Below are 13280 nucleotides of genomic sequence, written 5' to 3' on the forward strand. Positions count from 1 at the left end.
TACGAGAATAGCTTTCAGCCAGACTTATCGTCGCTTCGATCCTCGTTCTATGAACTAAGATACCCGATCGTAAAACCGTGCGCAAAATTCCTGCATCGCTAACGAAAGCTCGCCCGATGCGCAGCTTCGAACGGCGCGTACCCTGCGACCGAGCATGATCGTTTACGGCCCGTAAAAGTGTCGCGACTATTTTTGCCGGTTCGAGCGGATTCCCGGTCGCAAAAGTGGCTGATATTTAATTAAAACGGTGCAAGTTCAGTGCCAAACACGACACGGTCAACCGAATGAAAATAGGAGCGCATCGACCAAGATAATAATCTGGGTCAGCAGGGGGCAAGATTCGGCGCGGGGCACGATCAGATTGAATTTCTGTTTGCACTGGCACGTGAACGGAATATCGACCGTCGAAAGACCGCTAACATGGCCAGGAAAAAAGAGCAGAAAGAGAGAGAGAGAGAGAGAGGGAGGGAGGGACGTCGCCTAAAAGTCAGACGATCTTTCATCGAGCGGGTCAAGATCGGTATTCCTGATCCGCCAGGAATCGTTTCAGGGAAGTCACGAATTCGTTTCTCGATCTTTCCTCCCTCTCGCTACCCCTTCGTTGCTCGATTTAAATTCACCGAGCAAAGAGGTTTCGCCTTGATGAATATTCAGCGTAACGAATCGACGATGTTCTCGATCTATCAACGTCATCCGCTGCCGATCTGCTCCGTAGATTGTCCGAGTAATGATCTCGAAGGTCGCGGAGGACCAAAAGGACGACGCGCGGCAGAAAAAGAAGATCGATGAAATATCGCGCGTTATCTATGCATCGAGTTGACAGGGAAACTTTGATCGCGGCGAAAAAGAGATGGATTTAAAAAAAGAAAAAGAAAAGGCGGAATGATTAATCACGAGAGTGGAAACGCAGCGAGGGAGCTCGCAACAACGTCGGAGAATTAACCTAAATTGCGTCGGCCGTGCGGAGAGGAGAGGGAGGCACGAAAGAGATCGTCCGATCGAGACTCATCGATCGAGACTAGAGAATAGACGCGTCGCGTCATTCGTGATCACGCAACCGATCGGACACGCTCGAATAATTTTCAGGGTGGCAGCTTCCGGCGGACGCCGATGCGTAGAAGATCGAGTTCGCTGCACTATCGATGCTCGCCACGGCTCTAAATCACCGAGCCGAACGGTGATTAACTCGGGTCCGGAGATAATCTCCGATCCAAGAGAAAAGAAGCGTTTGCGGTCGTTGCGCTTTTTCCAACTTTTACAATCGCGACCGTTCGCGTCATTCGTTACGGCTCCAAGCTTTTTCCTCCTCCGCTCGATTTTCGCGCGATCGCCTCTCCGTCGGTTCCTCCGCAGTTCTCGCGATCCGGGGCCCAAACGTGTACCTACCTATCCACCTCGCTTTACGTAAACTTACGTAACGGCGGCGCGTAAATTACGCAAAGTATATCCGAGGCGTCTTTCGTTTCGGCATTATTCACAGCGCGCGAGCTGGGCCCCGGATAAGGTGTACACGGGTTTCGCGCGAACTTGCACGGCCGAAAGTTTCCCGTTAAACTCTTTAACGAGTGTTTCGCGATAGAGACGGGGGAGGGGCAACGGTCTCCGGGACCAGGTAGACCACGTAGAAACCGATACGTCGAAAGTCGAAACGAACGCGCGGAATCCTCGCGGGACGATGGGCGACTTTGAACTTCTCTCGTACGACTACCCCCCTCGGGGCAAACAGATGGCAGCTTCGATAAGCGTGTACTGGTTCTAATTACTCTCGCATTGTTTCCGGAGTTGCGAAAGGCCAGGCGTCGAAGAGGAACTCTCGTTTTCGGTCGTCGTCATCGCGAAAACCTCGTCGCTTTTGTCGCCGTCGTGAACAGTGAAAACGTGGGAGTGCGCGGACGCAGGCAGAAAGAAAGGATGCGTTACGTGTCTAGGGGGGAGGGATAATCGCGCCATTTGCTTTGAATTAATCATGCGGCGAAACCGACGAACAAGCTCGTAAACGAGCCTGCCTAACGAAGACACCGCGACGAGCGTGTACACGCGAGGCTACCGTCCAAGGCGTGTACAGATCGATCGGGCTTTTCGAGGGATGCATCATCGAGCAGGCGAGGCGAGCGCGAGAATGGTCACGAGTTGCTTTAAAATGCACGTGCCTGTCGCACGTCGCACGTTCCTAGGTCGTCCGTTACTCGGAATAATTGGGGCTCGACTGGTTGCACGTGCGTCCAGGTGATGCACGCGCTTTCCTGGCCGCCTTGGTATTCGTCGGACGACCGTTAATTGTTAATCGTGACGCGTAGGCGGATACGAAAGCGTGGCTTTATTAGGGTACGCGAGGTGCCGTGGGATCGGCCGTATCCCTGCCAAGCGTTGCCTTTTTACGGTGCACCGTCGAATCGGAAAAGGAATCCCTCGTGTCCGAGGTTTGATTCGCGGAAAGCGGTGAAACGCGTTTCCCTGGCGGAGCGGAAGGCGCGGGATGGTTGGAAGAAACGGCAAAACGGATCGCGAAGCTTTTATCATTCGGACAAGCTCTGGACTGGTCCCTAAGGGCAGCCTAGTATCGCCGACGACGCGCTGGTAACCGCGCGGAAACGAAAAGCGTCTGATATATAAATTTCTATTCCTCGAAAGTGAAATTCGCGCGTTTTCCTTGCAACCGAGATCTCTGATCGTTTCAGACGCGCACGCCTCGTCTAATAGACGCGGAGGTCTTCTCCGCGTGATCCGAGCTCTTCCTCCGTTTGACTGTCACCCGAGCGATATCGAGCAAACCGTGAAAGAAACCTCGCCTAGCAACGGAGGAAAAGTGTCGGTTGAACGTTTCTGGGAAAGAAAGTACGGGTTTTTCCGCTGAAAATCGTTCCGTTTCTTCAGCGACTCGGAGGAGACATTAAGCGACACGTTTCGCGGTACAATGGAAAATCGCACGAGTCACGCGTACCGTTATCGCGAGTCGCTAGCGGCGGCAAGAAAGAGGTGCTTTTCGCGATTGGACTGGGCGCGAGCGCGAGTGGAGAAAAGGCGGAAAAGGCGGAAAAGGCGGAAAAATTTTCAACCGAGCCCTGTCTGCCAGCTTTTGCCGCGCGTGGCTCGTCCGCGCAAACGTGGCTACCGCCTAATCCCCTTGATCGCTGTTTCGCGTACACGGCCACGTACAGCCGGCGCTGTACAGGTGTGCCCGCGCGTACAGGTGAGTTCGCGTACGTACACGGAGCGTCAGGTGAATAGACGGACGCCTTTCTAAGCGGAGAGAAGGAAACGGTAGACGGAATGGAGTCTCGGGCGAAACTCGGGCATTCTTCGAAACGGTGCCGTTCGCGCTTACGGCGTATATACGCGCTTGGGCATAGTAGCGGCGTAGAGGCGGCGTAGAGATGGCGTAGAAATGGCGTAGAAGGGGTGCAGAGGGGATGAAGCGGGGAAAATGGGAGGAAAAATTAGCGACTTTCATTACGGCGAGCACGCGCTCACGATGCGCGGCTGCATTTTACAGCCCGCGGATGGGGATCCCTGGCGTTTTACTGGCGGAATGCGCGCGGCGAATGCCGGAAATTTTTCGTTTTGGCTCGCGCCGGTACGAACAGCGCGGAATGCATCTGCTCGCCGGTATACGCGCACGGAAGCTCCCATTACGACGTACAATAACTTCTTGTGTAACTTTTGAACGGCAGCTGGCATAACGGTATCGTCGAGCGTGCCGCCTCGAGAAGCGTTGTCGGCGTTGCTACGATTAGAATTAACGTTTCTCGTATCCGAGGCCTACCGGCACCTGCTGCCGCCACCGCTGCATCTCCCAACGGCCCAGCGACCGGTCGAATCCACGCGTAACCGAGGGAAATTGAACGAGGAAAGCGCCGCTTTCTCTGCCTTGCGCTTTACGAAACGATGCACCACCGCGTGCAAGCGGTTTTCCGCGCAATCCGCCGAGCCTATACACGCTCGCCGATTCATCGCGAACCGCGTTTGCTCGATTATCGGCGCTTGGTCACCGCTTCCGTAAACGTGCTTCGTTAAGCTCTCGAAACGAGCAACACCGACCGCGCGTTTTTCCCCTTTCCGCTCTTTTTCCTCCTCTTTTTCCCACGCATCGATCGCGTCGTTCGCCGCGATAGTTGGCGGAACACTGCCAGCAGCCTCGAAAGCCCACCGCGTTCGATAGGACACGTTTCGTACACGGGTTCTCCGCGTTCGAACTACATTTCCTGCGGCAGGAAACGTTCTAATGGCACGAAGGAAAAAAAGGAAACGCAAACACGGCAGCACCGGTGCACACGGATATAACGCGGCGCACGATATACGCGTATCGGCCGATAAAAAGAATATCGGTCACTGACTTTCGCTCGAGCCTTCGACTAGACGGCCAGCGCGCGACCAGAGATCGTTTAGTAATCTATCCGTATCCACTCTAATTGCTATTTGAGTCAATGCTCCGACGAACGGTACATTGCCGTTTTATTTACTTATTTCTACCCTCCACGCGGTCACTTTTCGTTTATCGCCTGGCAGTTTCCTCCATCGTCCCGACGGAGAACGGAAACGCGATTTTTCGCGCGCGAGCAAAGATTTTCCATCGACGAGTAGTCGAGAACGCGGCGACGATAAGCGTGCCGCCAGGGACAAGACGGAGAGCAACGGATAGAAATGCCCAATTTATATAACGCGATTCGACCGGGTCGATCCCTTTTCTCTTTCCGCGCCGTGCCAGTGAAAGTGAGCGAGCCGCGTCGCGCGGATAACCAGCGACGGATACGCGATAAAGCGATCACCTCGAACCAAACTCGTTTCTCCTCGCGGCGCCGATACTCGATGGAAAACTCGATGGAAAAATCCACGGGCGCCGGCTAACGCGACTGCGACACGTTTCGGAAAAACTCGCCCGCCGTGAGCCGTGACGCGTTCTCCAAAATGGCCGCGGGGACGCGCCGCGAGGAAGCGGCACGAGACGGAAAGAGCGACAGCGACGAACCGAGCGTTTTTCCTCGGGCCTCGGTCGTAATTAGCTCGACGACGGCTCGTTTTCTTTACGACGGAAAAGTTAATCGCAAAAACGCGCGATCGGCATAGCGCGACGCACGATAAAAGCCCCGTGTACCGAAAGAGAATGCCGTATTTCACGCGCGCGATTTTACGTCCACCGGCGAACTTTAAAGCGTCCAGTTTATTGCTTTTCCGCGGCTCCACGCTGTTCCACCTGCATTTTTCTTCGGAACTTTAAACGAAAGTCGATGACTGCCGCGTATATCCCGTCGTTCCTCTTTTTCTCTCTCTCTCTGTTCTTCCTGCACCGGGACAAGGCTGTTTTTGCATGGCTGAGCGAGAGACAGCCGCGCGGAGATTAAAGCGTGCAGCCGAGGAGCGCGAGAGAAAAGGCGAGAGAGAAAGAAAGGAAGCGAGGGAGGGACACGCGCGGCGCATAGCGATCCTTGAATATTTTCTCGGTTAATTACCGGTGCCGAAGGAGCGCTTTTCATTCGCCAGACGGACCGAGAGAGTCGAGTAACGACCACTTTCGCTCATTTCCACGGACGACCCTCGCCCCCCGGCCGTTTCGCTGCTTTTTCCTTTTTCCTATGAAAATTCACAGGCCCGCGAAGCCACGAAACTCCCCCGTTGGATTGCCCCGAGTCGCGAGCATCTTCTCACGTTTTTACGACTTTCAACGGGAACGCGCGTCTCTTTGATCCTTTCCTCTCTCGATGCACGAGAACGACTACTTTCCACGGAAATATTTTTCCCCCCGCCGCCACCGCCGCCACCACCGCCGTTCGCAGCCGGATCGCTTTGCCTTTTTACCATCCTTAGAAGACGGCAGCAGGGCCATCAACGAGAAAACCCGATCCCTCATCGAGGAACGATAATTATTTCGAGCAGTCTTCTCCCGTCTTTTTCTCTTTCTCCTGCTCGCGGTTCTCTCGCCTAGATGCGCCAGGCAAAGCCGCACAGGCCATTTTATGCTCTAAATAGCCCGGCCACTATAGGAGAATTAACCTACCGTGCCCGAAAGCATACTACCTTACTTATCCCGACGACTACGTCCTGTCCGAGACGTCGTCGGATCGTTTAACCGACTCTCCCGCTGAAACGATTACCGAGAATTCGAAATGGAGAAAGACGCCGAGGAACTAGGGAGAGTCTTGCTCGGGAATATCGCGGCAGAGAGGACGGAACGAAGAAACACGGACGAGGAACGGTACGCGAAGCTACTTAACATCCTGAGATCGACTCACGACCACGGCACACGGCAAATGGCCTGCACTCGGCTGACATTTAAATGTCACGTGCTGCAAGCGCGCAATACCATGCACGAAATTCCCTAGCACGTTTCTAGGACGCCTGGCCGTCGGGAAGAGACGGGCCCGAGTAGTGGCCGCGGCCATACGCGAATCCAACGGTGGACGTTGACGAATCGTCGCCGATTCGAAACGCGCGTTATCGTCCACCCGGCGAGATAATCCACCGTGTCTCCCTCTACGTCCCGATAACATATGTTTCCCCGCGAGCTCGCGCGTTTATCAAGCGGCCACGGCTTTTTCTCCTCTTTCCACCGACCCACGCTCGTTCTGCATTCCACCACGACGTCACCCACGACGCCGAACCGTTCTTTCGGGTCCGACGTGCTACCTGCGAACGGCCGATGCATCGATCACTCGGTCGCGATCGAGTAAATCCCCACGGCAGCGCGCATCCACCGATCTCTTGCTTGCTCTCGATATACGGTACACCTTCCGCGATCCCGATTACTCATCGAATCATCGCGAAACACTGGTCGAGGCGCACACTGATCCACTGAAACTCGTATCTCCTCTTCGATCACCGCACTATACGCCTTTCATCCATTTCCGACGGGCGTAGCTCACATTTTCACGGCTGGAAAACTCGCCATGTACGCTACACTTTCATGGAACATGGTCGAAGTCTGGATTCGCTGGCGAGAATGGAAAGGAACGCGGTTTTCGCAGCCAGGACGGCTGGCTGGCTGGCTGACCGGTTGCTTGTCAGTTATTGTCCGCGGCTGCTTTCCAACTGACACGCGGTGCAGCAGCGCGAAGAAAGGCGCGGGAGAGACCGCTGCCAGCGGCTTGCCGTGGGACATCAAACGCGATCGTAGTAGGGGAAGCCTGGGGAATGGCTGCCGGACGATACGGACACCCGATAGATAGGGCGAACTCGTTGCTCCAGGTGCGACCGTAGTACGCGCTGGCTCTCGTTTCCTTCTCGTCCGCGGAAACTCAACTTTTCCGCCATTTAACAGCGACCCTCTTGTAATTCGGCAGATACACCCTTATCCCGTAACGCACCGAGTCCATGAACTTTTTATTTATTTCGTCTACCTTGCCCAGATTGGACCCAGTGTACGTGGTACCAGACGCGGCCAGGAGCGTCCCCGCGTATAACGGAGTGGTTAATCCGACAGGGACCACGAAAAGAGCAGGAACCTGTCCAGGAATTACCTACACGCGTCGGCGTGGCTCGTGACCGGTAGGTAGATAAGTAGGTAGGTAGGTAGGTAGGTAGGTAGGTAGGTGGGAAGGATGGAGAGTAAAGCGTAGTTCGAACGAGTCTGCTGGTGGCGCAAAAACCGACCGGTTGGTTTTGATAGAACGCACAGCGACACGATTCGAACGGGTGAATATTCATAAGCGAGCTAACCTTGATCGAAACGATAATGGGACACGCGATACGCGAGAGACCAGGCCCCTCCTTCGAGGCCTTGAAAAGGTTGCGATCGGTGGTGGAGCTTACGGATCGGCGGCCACAACGATGACAACGATTACGAAATTACATGCCGGCCAGCGTACGAAAGCACGCTTTACCGAGCGTGAACGTAATCGATCGCCGATACGGATTCGATCCCGTATGGCCGCGAGTAATCGACGTTCCAGCGGCAAAATTCGAGCGGATCGGGTTCGAGCTACCTCGGGACTCGCTTTCTCCTCTTTCAAAGAAGTCCGAGCATGGAAAAAAGGGCGGAAGAAACGGGGAATCGGATAGGAGCGATTCGCGTAACCGAATTAAGACCGCGAGCCAGGTGCTCTCTTCCTATTTGCCAGATCCGCGAGTCGGGTAAGCCGCTCGGAACGCCGGGAAAATTGAAACTGCTCGGTCGACCGAGCCCGCTGGTATCGACGTAAATCGACCGACGTTCCCGTTCGTCGGCCAATTAATTCGATCTGTCTGAAAGGACGAGGTGGGAGAGAAGAAAAAATGGAGGACAGAGCGCGATCCGAAGCCGCGGAAAGCCCGGGTGACGAAGTTAGTTCGGAAAAGCAACGCTTAATTATGGTTCAAAGCGGGAGTCGAGGGTAACTGGATCGCGAAACTCGAGCGACGCAATTTTACGGCACGGTGCTCCGCGTTATTTTCCGCGTGCTAAATATTTTTCCCTCCAAACGTGCCTCCCTCCTCGCCTCCTTTTTATTTTCGCCTCTCGTGGGCCGGGGCTGACAAAAAAAGACGCTGCGAGCGGAATTCCTATGTAAATCGTTGCGCGGGAAATCATTGGCGCCTATGCAAAATCGGCGATGATTCAAGCCGCGCGTTTGCCATAAAAAACAAACGACGACGCGCAGCCCATGCCAAAGGACGACGATTCGAAGCGCGCAGAATTTTCTCGATATTTCCAACCGTGTGTCGGATTTTTCCCTATGGCGTCCTGTCAACGCCCCGTCTACAACCCCCTCGAGCGCGTCGCTATTTCCGGTTAACCCCCTGGCGACCAGTGGGTCTCGGATGAGAGACGCGTCCGTTTTAATGAGTTATTTATACGTCCATTTGTCGAGCCTTCGGTAATGCAGAACTCTTCGCTACCTAGTTATGTAGAACAAGTACAAAAGGAAGTGACTATGCTAACGGTAAATGATCCATACCGAAGTATACCCGGGACGATTGTAACGAAGGAAAAAAAAAGAGAAATATCCGCAGTCGCTATACTTATTAAATCCATGCAGACTCGACCGCACGATTACCGATACCTGATTTCCAAATCGGTACCATTTTCCCGCGCAAAGCTTTGAAATAATTCGTCGCACGAGTCGAATCGCCGAGTAATGTCGGTGGACGCGATTTTTCCTCGGAAAAGACTGCTGACACTGGAACGGGTAAAGTGCACGAAACCACGAGCGATATAGCGCGCGGTAATTTCACCAGCGTCCACTTTCTTTCCGCGAATCCGAGCGCATCAGACGTAATAATTACGCGGCGATCCCGCTGATAATGGACGGTATTATGATTATAATTAGGGGAAAGAATCGGAACCGCGGTTCGAGACCGCAAGGAAAGTGACGAAACCCTTGCCTAATGATAGCCAATGGACGTGGACGCGGATTTCGCAAGACGACGGCAATGGCCGGCTACGACGCAGACCGCGCCGTGCTGGCGCGAACCAGTGTTTCGAGTTTCGACGTAAAGCAACGAAGAGGATACTAATGAACGCTTTAACAACTGTAACGGTACCGGCGATCTCTTATCTGCGAATAATTACGCCGGATTCACCACCATTGCGTTCCGCGGTGCATCTGGCGTGGCGCACGGGAAAAGTTGGATCCAAGTTTGGAAAAGTTTCGAATCGCGATCTCCTTTGGCTTCGAGTGCGTTATGCGCTCTGTCATTAGCATTCGTGACGGTTTACACGCGCGGGTGTTAATCATCCTCGCCGCGAGGAACACGGCATCGCGTGTTTTCCACTTTTTCCGCTTACGGTGCCCATTTGCGGAAGAGCTGTCGAAGTTCGTAAGAGGAGGGTGGAAAAACTGAATTCGATTTCCGTGTATGGGCGAGAAGGGAAGCAGACGTTATAACAGGAAGTCGCGTTATTCGATGCGCTATTGTACGGGGATCACGGTTGAGCAACGTTCAGGGCCGAGTGTTGAACGCGTTTTATCTCGATGTTCTTCCGCACCGATCGGTCAAACATCGTTATACCGGTGACACCCGCGATTCGAATTATCGAAAACCTATGATCTAATCCCGTGAAGAAAATCGAAACCTCGTCCTAGCTATATCAAAGTACCCAAGAGACGATCCTCTCGACGAAGATTGAAGACTCGTTGAAGAGCAACGATAGCGGACGAAGACCAGATTCGCCACTTGTCTACCGGTGTTCCTGGTGTCAGAGTCACAGCGAGTGACACAAAGAAAAGGACTACGACGTTGTATAGCAGGACGTACCTATTTTGGCCTTCTTTTTAACCATTTACACACGAGGGGTGCCTTTCAGTCGCCATTTGATAAAATTTCCAAGCTCGATATTAACCCTTTGCACTCGTGAGGTGCCTCTCAGCCGCCATTTAATCAGTTTCTAAAGATCCTTGTTAATTAATATCTCGAAAATAAAATTGCCCAACGACGCGTGGAATATCTAGGTAAAATAATTCTACGTCTTCCAATTAATTTGCATTTTTCATATACTGCTTTGAAAATACCATCGACATTACGGCAGAAAGTCTTCGAATTACTATTTTCCTGTAATGAAAAAATCGCCGAATGCAAAGGGTTAATTAATATGTCAAATTTAAACTAATACAACACCGTGCGAGGTATCAAAATTTAATAATTCTACGTGTTACTTATTATACGATTCCTTATTTACTGCTCAAAAAATATCATCAGTCTTATAGCAGAAAATTTTTCAACTCGTACCCTATTTTAGCGAAAAAATCATCGAGCGCGAAGGGTTAACGTTTCCAGTTCCTTCCAGGCAGCGGAACACTTGTATATATTTTTCGCGTATTTTTATCATAAAGAAATCCCAAAGTGACTTCAGTCCCAGTTGTTCCTCTTCCTCTTCTTCGGTTCACGCTGCCTGCCGATTTACCGCTACAGCTGGTTCGAATGGAACGATTCGTTGTTAAAAACACGACGGAATGGTGGATGCCGGAACTATCGGCGCGTTGTTGACGGAATTTCAGAGGGATTAGCATCCGAGCCGTACGATCGTAAGGCTTCTGTAAGCCGTTGGAAGATCTCCGGGAACGGAGTCTCGGTGAAATATGCCGGCCGTAGATTCCCATCGACCGGTCTATAAACATCGGCGGGATCGATGAGAGTGAAAATATTTTTTCGAACGCGGCCAAGTGTCCGTGAAGGATGTTGCAATCGGTAAGTCGTAATCGAAGCTATCCGAGTTATCGGCCCGAGCCGAGTCGAGCGGCGCCGTGGAATCGATAACGCGGCCAAAGGGAAAAGACGGGAAAAGAAGGGAATAACAAACAAGCTTGCCTCGACGTGAATTGGATTGTACGCGAACGTCGATGTGCACGCTATAGTTGCGAATAAGTCGCGTTGTCTTCGACATTTTGCCAACCGTTTCTCGCATTTTCACTCGCGCAAACTTCGCTTTCCCTCGTATCGCGTTTCCTTATTTTCCCTCGTCTTTCCCGACATTGCCTGTCTCCGCGATTACTGCTATTCCACTTCCCTGATGCTCTTTTCATCGCGAAGCTTCCCTTTTTGGCGATTTCGTGGTTTCCTTTTTATCGCTGCAACTTGGCGATGGCTAACGTTGTCTTTTTGCAGCTAAGATTCTTTCTTTCTTTTTGTTTCTTCTGCTACCATTGCGCTGCTTCTTTATCGCTGGAATTCTATCCTCGGAGCACTTAAAAGCTGCTTTTTATTGCCAGCGTTGCTCTGCTCTTTTCGTTCCTCCAAATCATTTTTTAACGTCTCCGCTTCTCCTTTTATTCGGTTCAGCCAGGATTCAGTTTCTCGGTATCCTTGGATTGCTCTTTTTATTGCCACAACTCGTCTCTTCCCAGCGTCCTTGCACCGCTCCCTTTTTGGCAGCATCGTTTTTCCCAGAATGCGCACATTTTTCCAACTTCCGACTTCGTTACACCGCAGAGTGCCTCCTCGTCGTTTATCCAGAGTGATCACCGGCTATGAAAGTAATCGTGACCGCCTCGGACGGCCACCAGGAACGACTTAGGAGCAGGGCGAGTGATCTCGAGATGGACATCGACCATATAGCAGGCTAGGTATGGATCATCTTTGGATATTGGGGACTGGCAAAAGTCCGTGCTCACTGGACTTTTTCGCGTAACTCGGGTCGCGAAATTCAGCTTGGAGGAGCATCCATCGTCCGTCAGGTGCATCGCGGCAACTTTGGCCCAAATCTAACTGGTTTGCATAATTTATTCCGGGATGAAAGAGAGGTAATAATAGGAAGTTGGCGAGAAGAAAGTAGCAAAACTCGGGTCTGGCCTTTATCGGGAACGTCGGTACGTTGCCTGCGGTCCTGCGTGTCGCTGCATCAATCGATGTCGCTGCTTGATGCTTTAATTTGGCACCTCGCTGTATCGTGCAGGCGAATCGCGTGGATCGATCGTTCACCTTATAAATTTTAATCACGACTCGAACCTCGCCGTGATACCGTCGAACGCTTAAACGAATTTCTCCGTGGACGAAACGAGACGAGAGGTGCTTCACGGCTTTCGGGCGAACGAACCTTCGACGAGCGCAATTTCGTAGGTCGATGCTGGCCTGAAATGCTCGATCGATCTTCGCGTGTCTCGCCAACGATCGATCGCGAGGAACAACGCTGAGTCATCTGGCGGTGAAATTTCAAACACTCGCCAGTCGACGTCCGCGCGCGATTTCGTTCCACGTTATTGCCAAAAATATCATCGATTTCGTAGGATGTCGATACGGGGAAGCTTCGAGTTCCTATATACGGTTCTTCGGACGAAGGGGGGTTGATAATACCGCGGTGAAATAAATTCTAGGATCGACTAGGAGACTCGGTGGCGCGGATGCGGGAGCACTTGACGAGTGTATCCACAATGCGTCCGTTTCGGACGAGGGGATCGGGAGCTATATTTCTCGGAGGATTTATCGAGATGGAAGCAGAAAGAGGAGATGGCGAAGAAGAAGGAAAAACAGGAGACGGAGAATGTGGAGGACGATGCTCGACGCAAGGGCTGAATCGCGAGCGCGTGCGTCGGCCAGCTATTAAATTTTAATGGTATCGTCTGTGCGGAATGAATTTTAATAGTGGCGCGTATGAACGGATGCGATTTAAAATCCGGCCGAGGCGTGGACGTATTTTTGCGGGCTGGGTCGGGAAATAAATCAGCCCCTTTAGCTTTATGGTTGCTCGGAATAAGACGCGAGGATCGTGAATCGACGGGCCGACTTTCCATCGTAGCGGAGTTCCTTCACGGCTAAATGGTTCATTAGTCGCGGGCTTTGACTTACAACGTAGCTGTAAAACAACGTGTAAGAGAACGGAGCTGTGTTCTTTCGCGTTTATAAGCGACGTCGAACGAGCGGAGAATGGAAACCGA

At 52.4% G+C, this 13280-nt stretch overlaps 1 protein-coding gene across 3 annotated transcripts in view; it reads right to left on the reverse strand.

Moving 5' to 3' along the window:
* Positions 1–13280, reverse strand: part of GckIII (Germinal centre kinase III) — an 83031-nt gene that overhangs the window by 21837 nt on the left and 47914 nt on the right. The gene's annotated exons all lie outside the window — the stretch shown is intronic.

Source organism: Eufriesea mexicana, unplaced genomic scaffold (genome assembly GCF_001483705.2).
Source record: "Eufriesea mexicana isolate 0111107269 unplaced genomic scaffold, ASM148370v2 scaffold124, whole genome shotgun sequence".
Classification (NCBI taxonomy): Eukaryota; Metazoa; Arthropoda; class Insecta; order Hymenoptera; family Apidae; genus Eufriesea; species Eufriesea mexicana.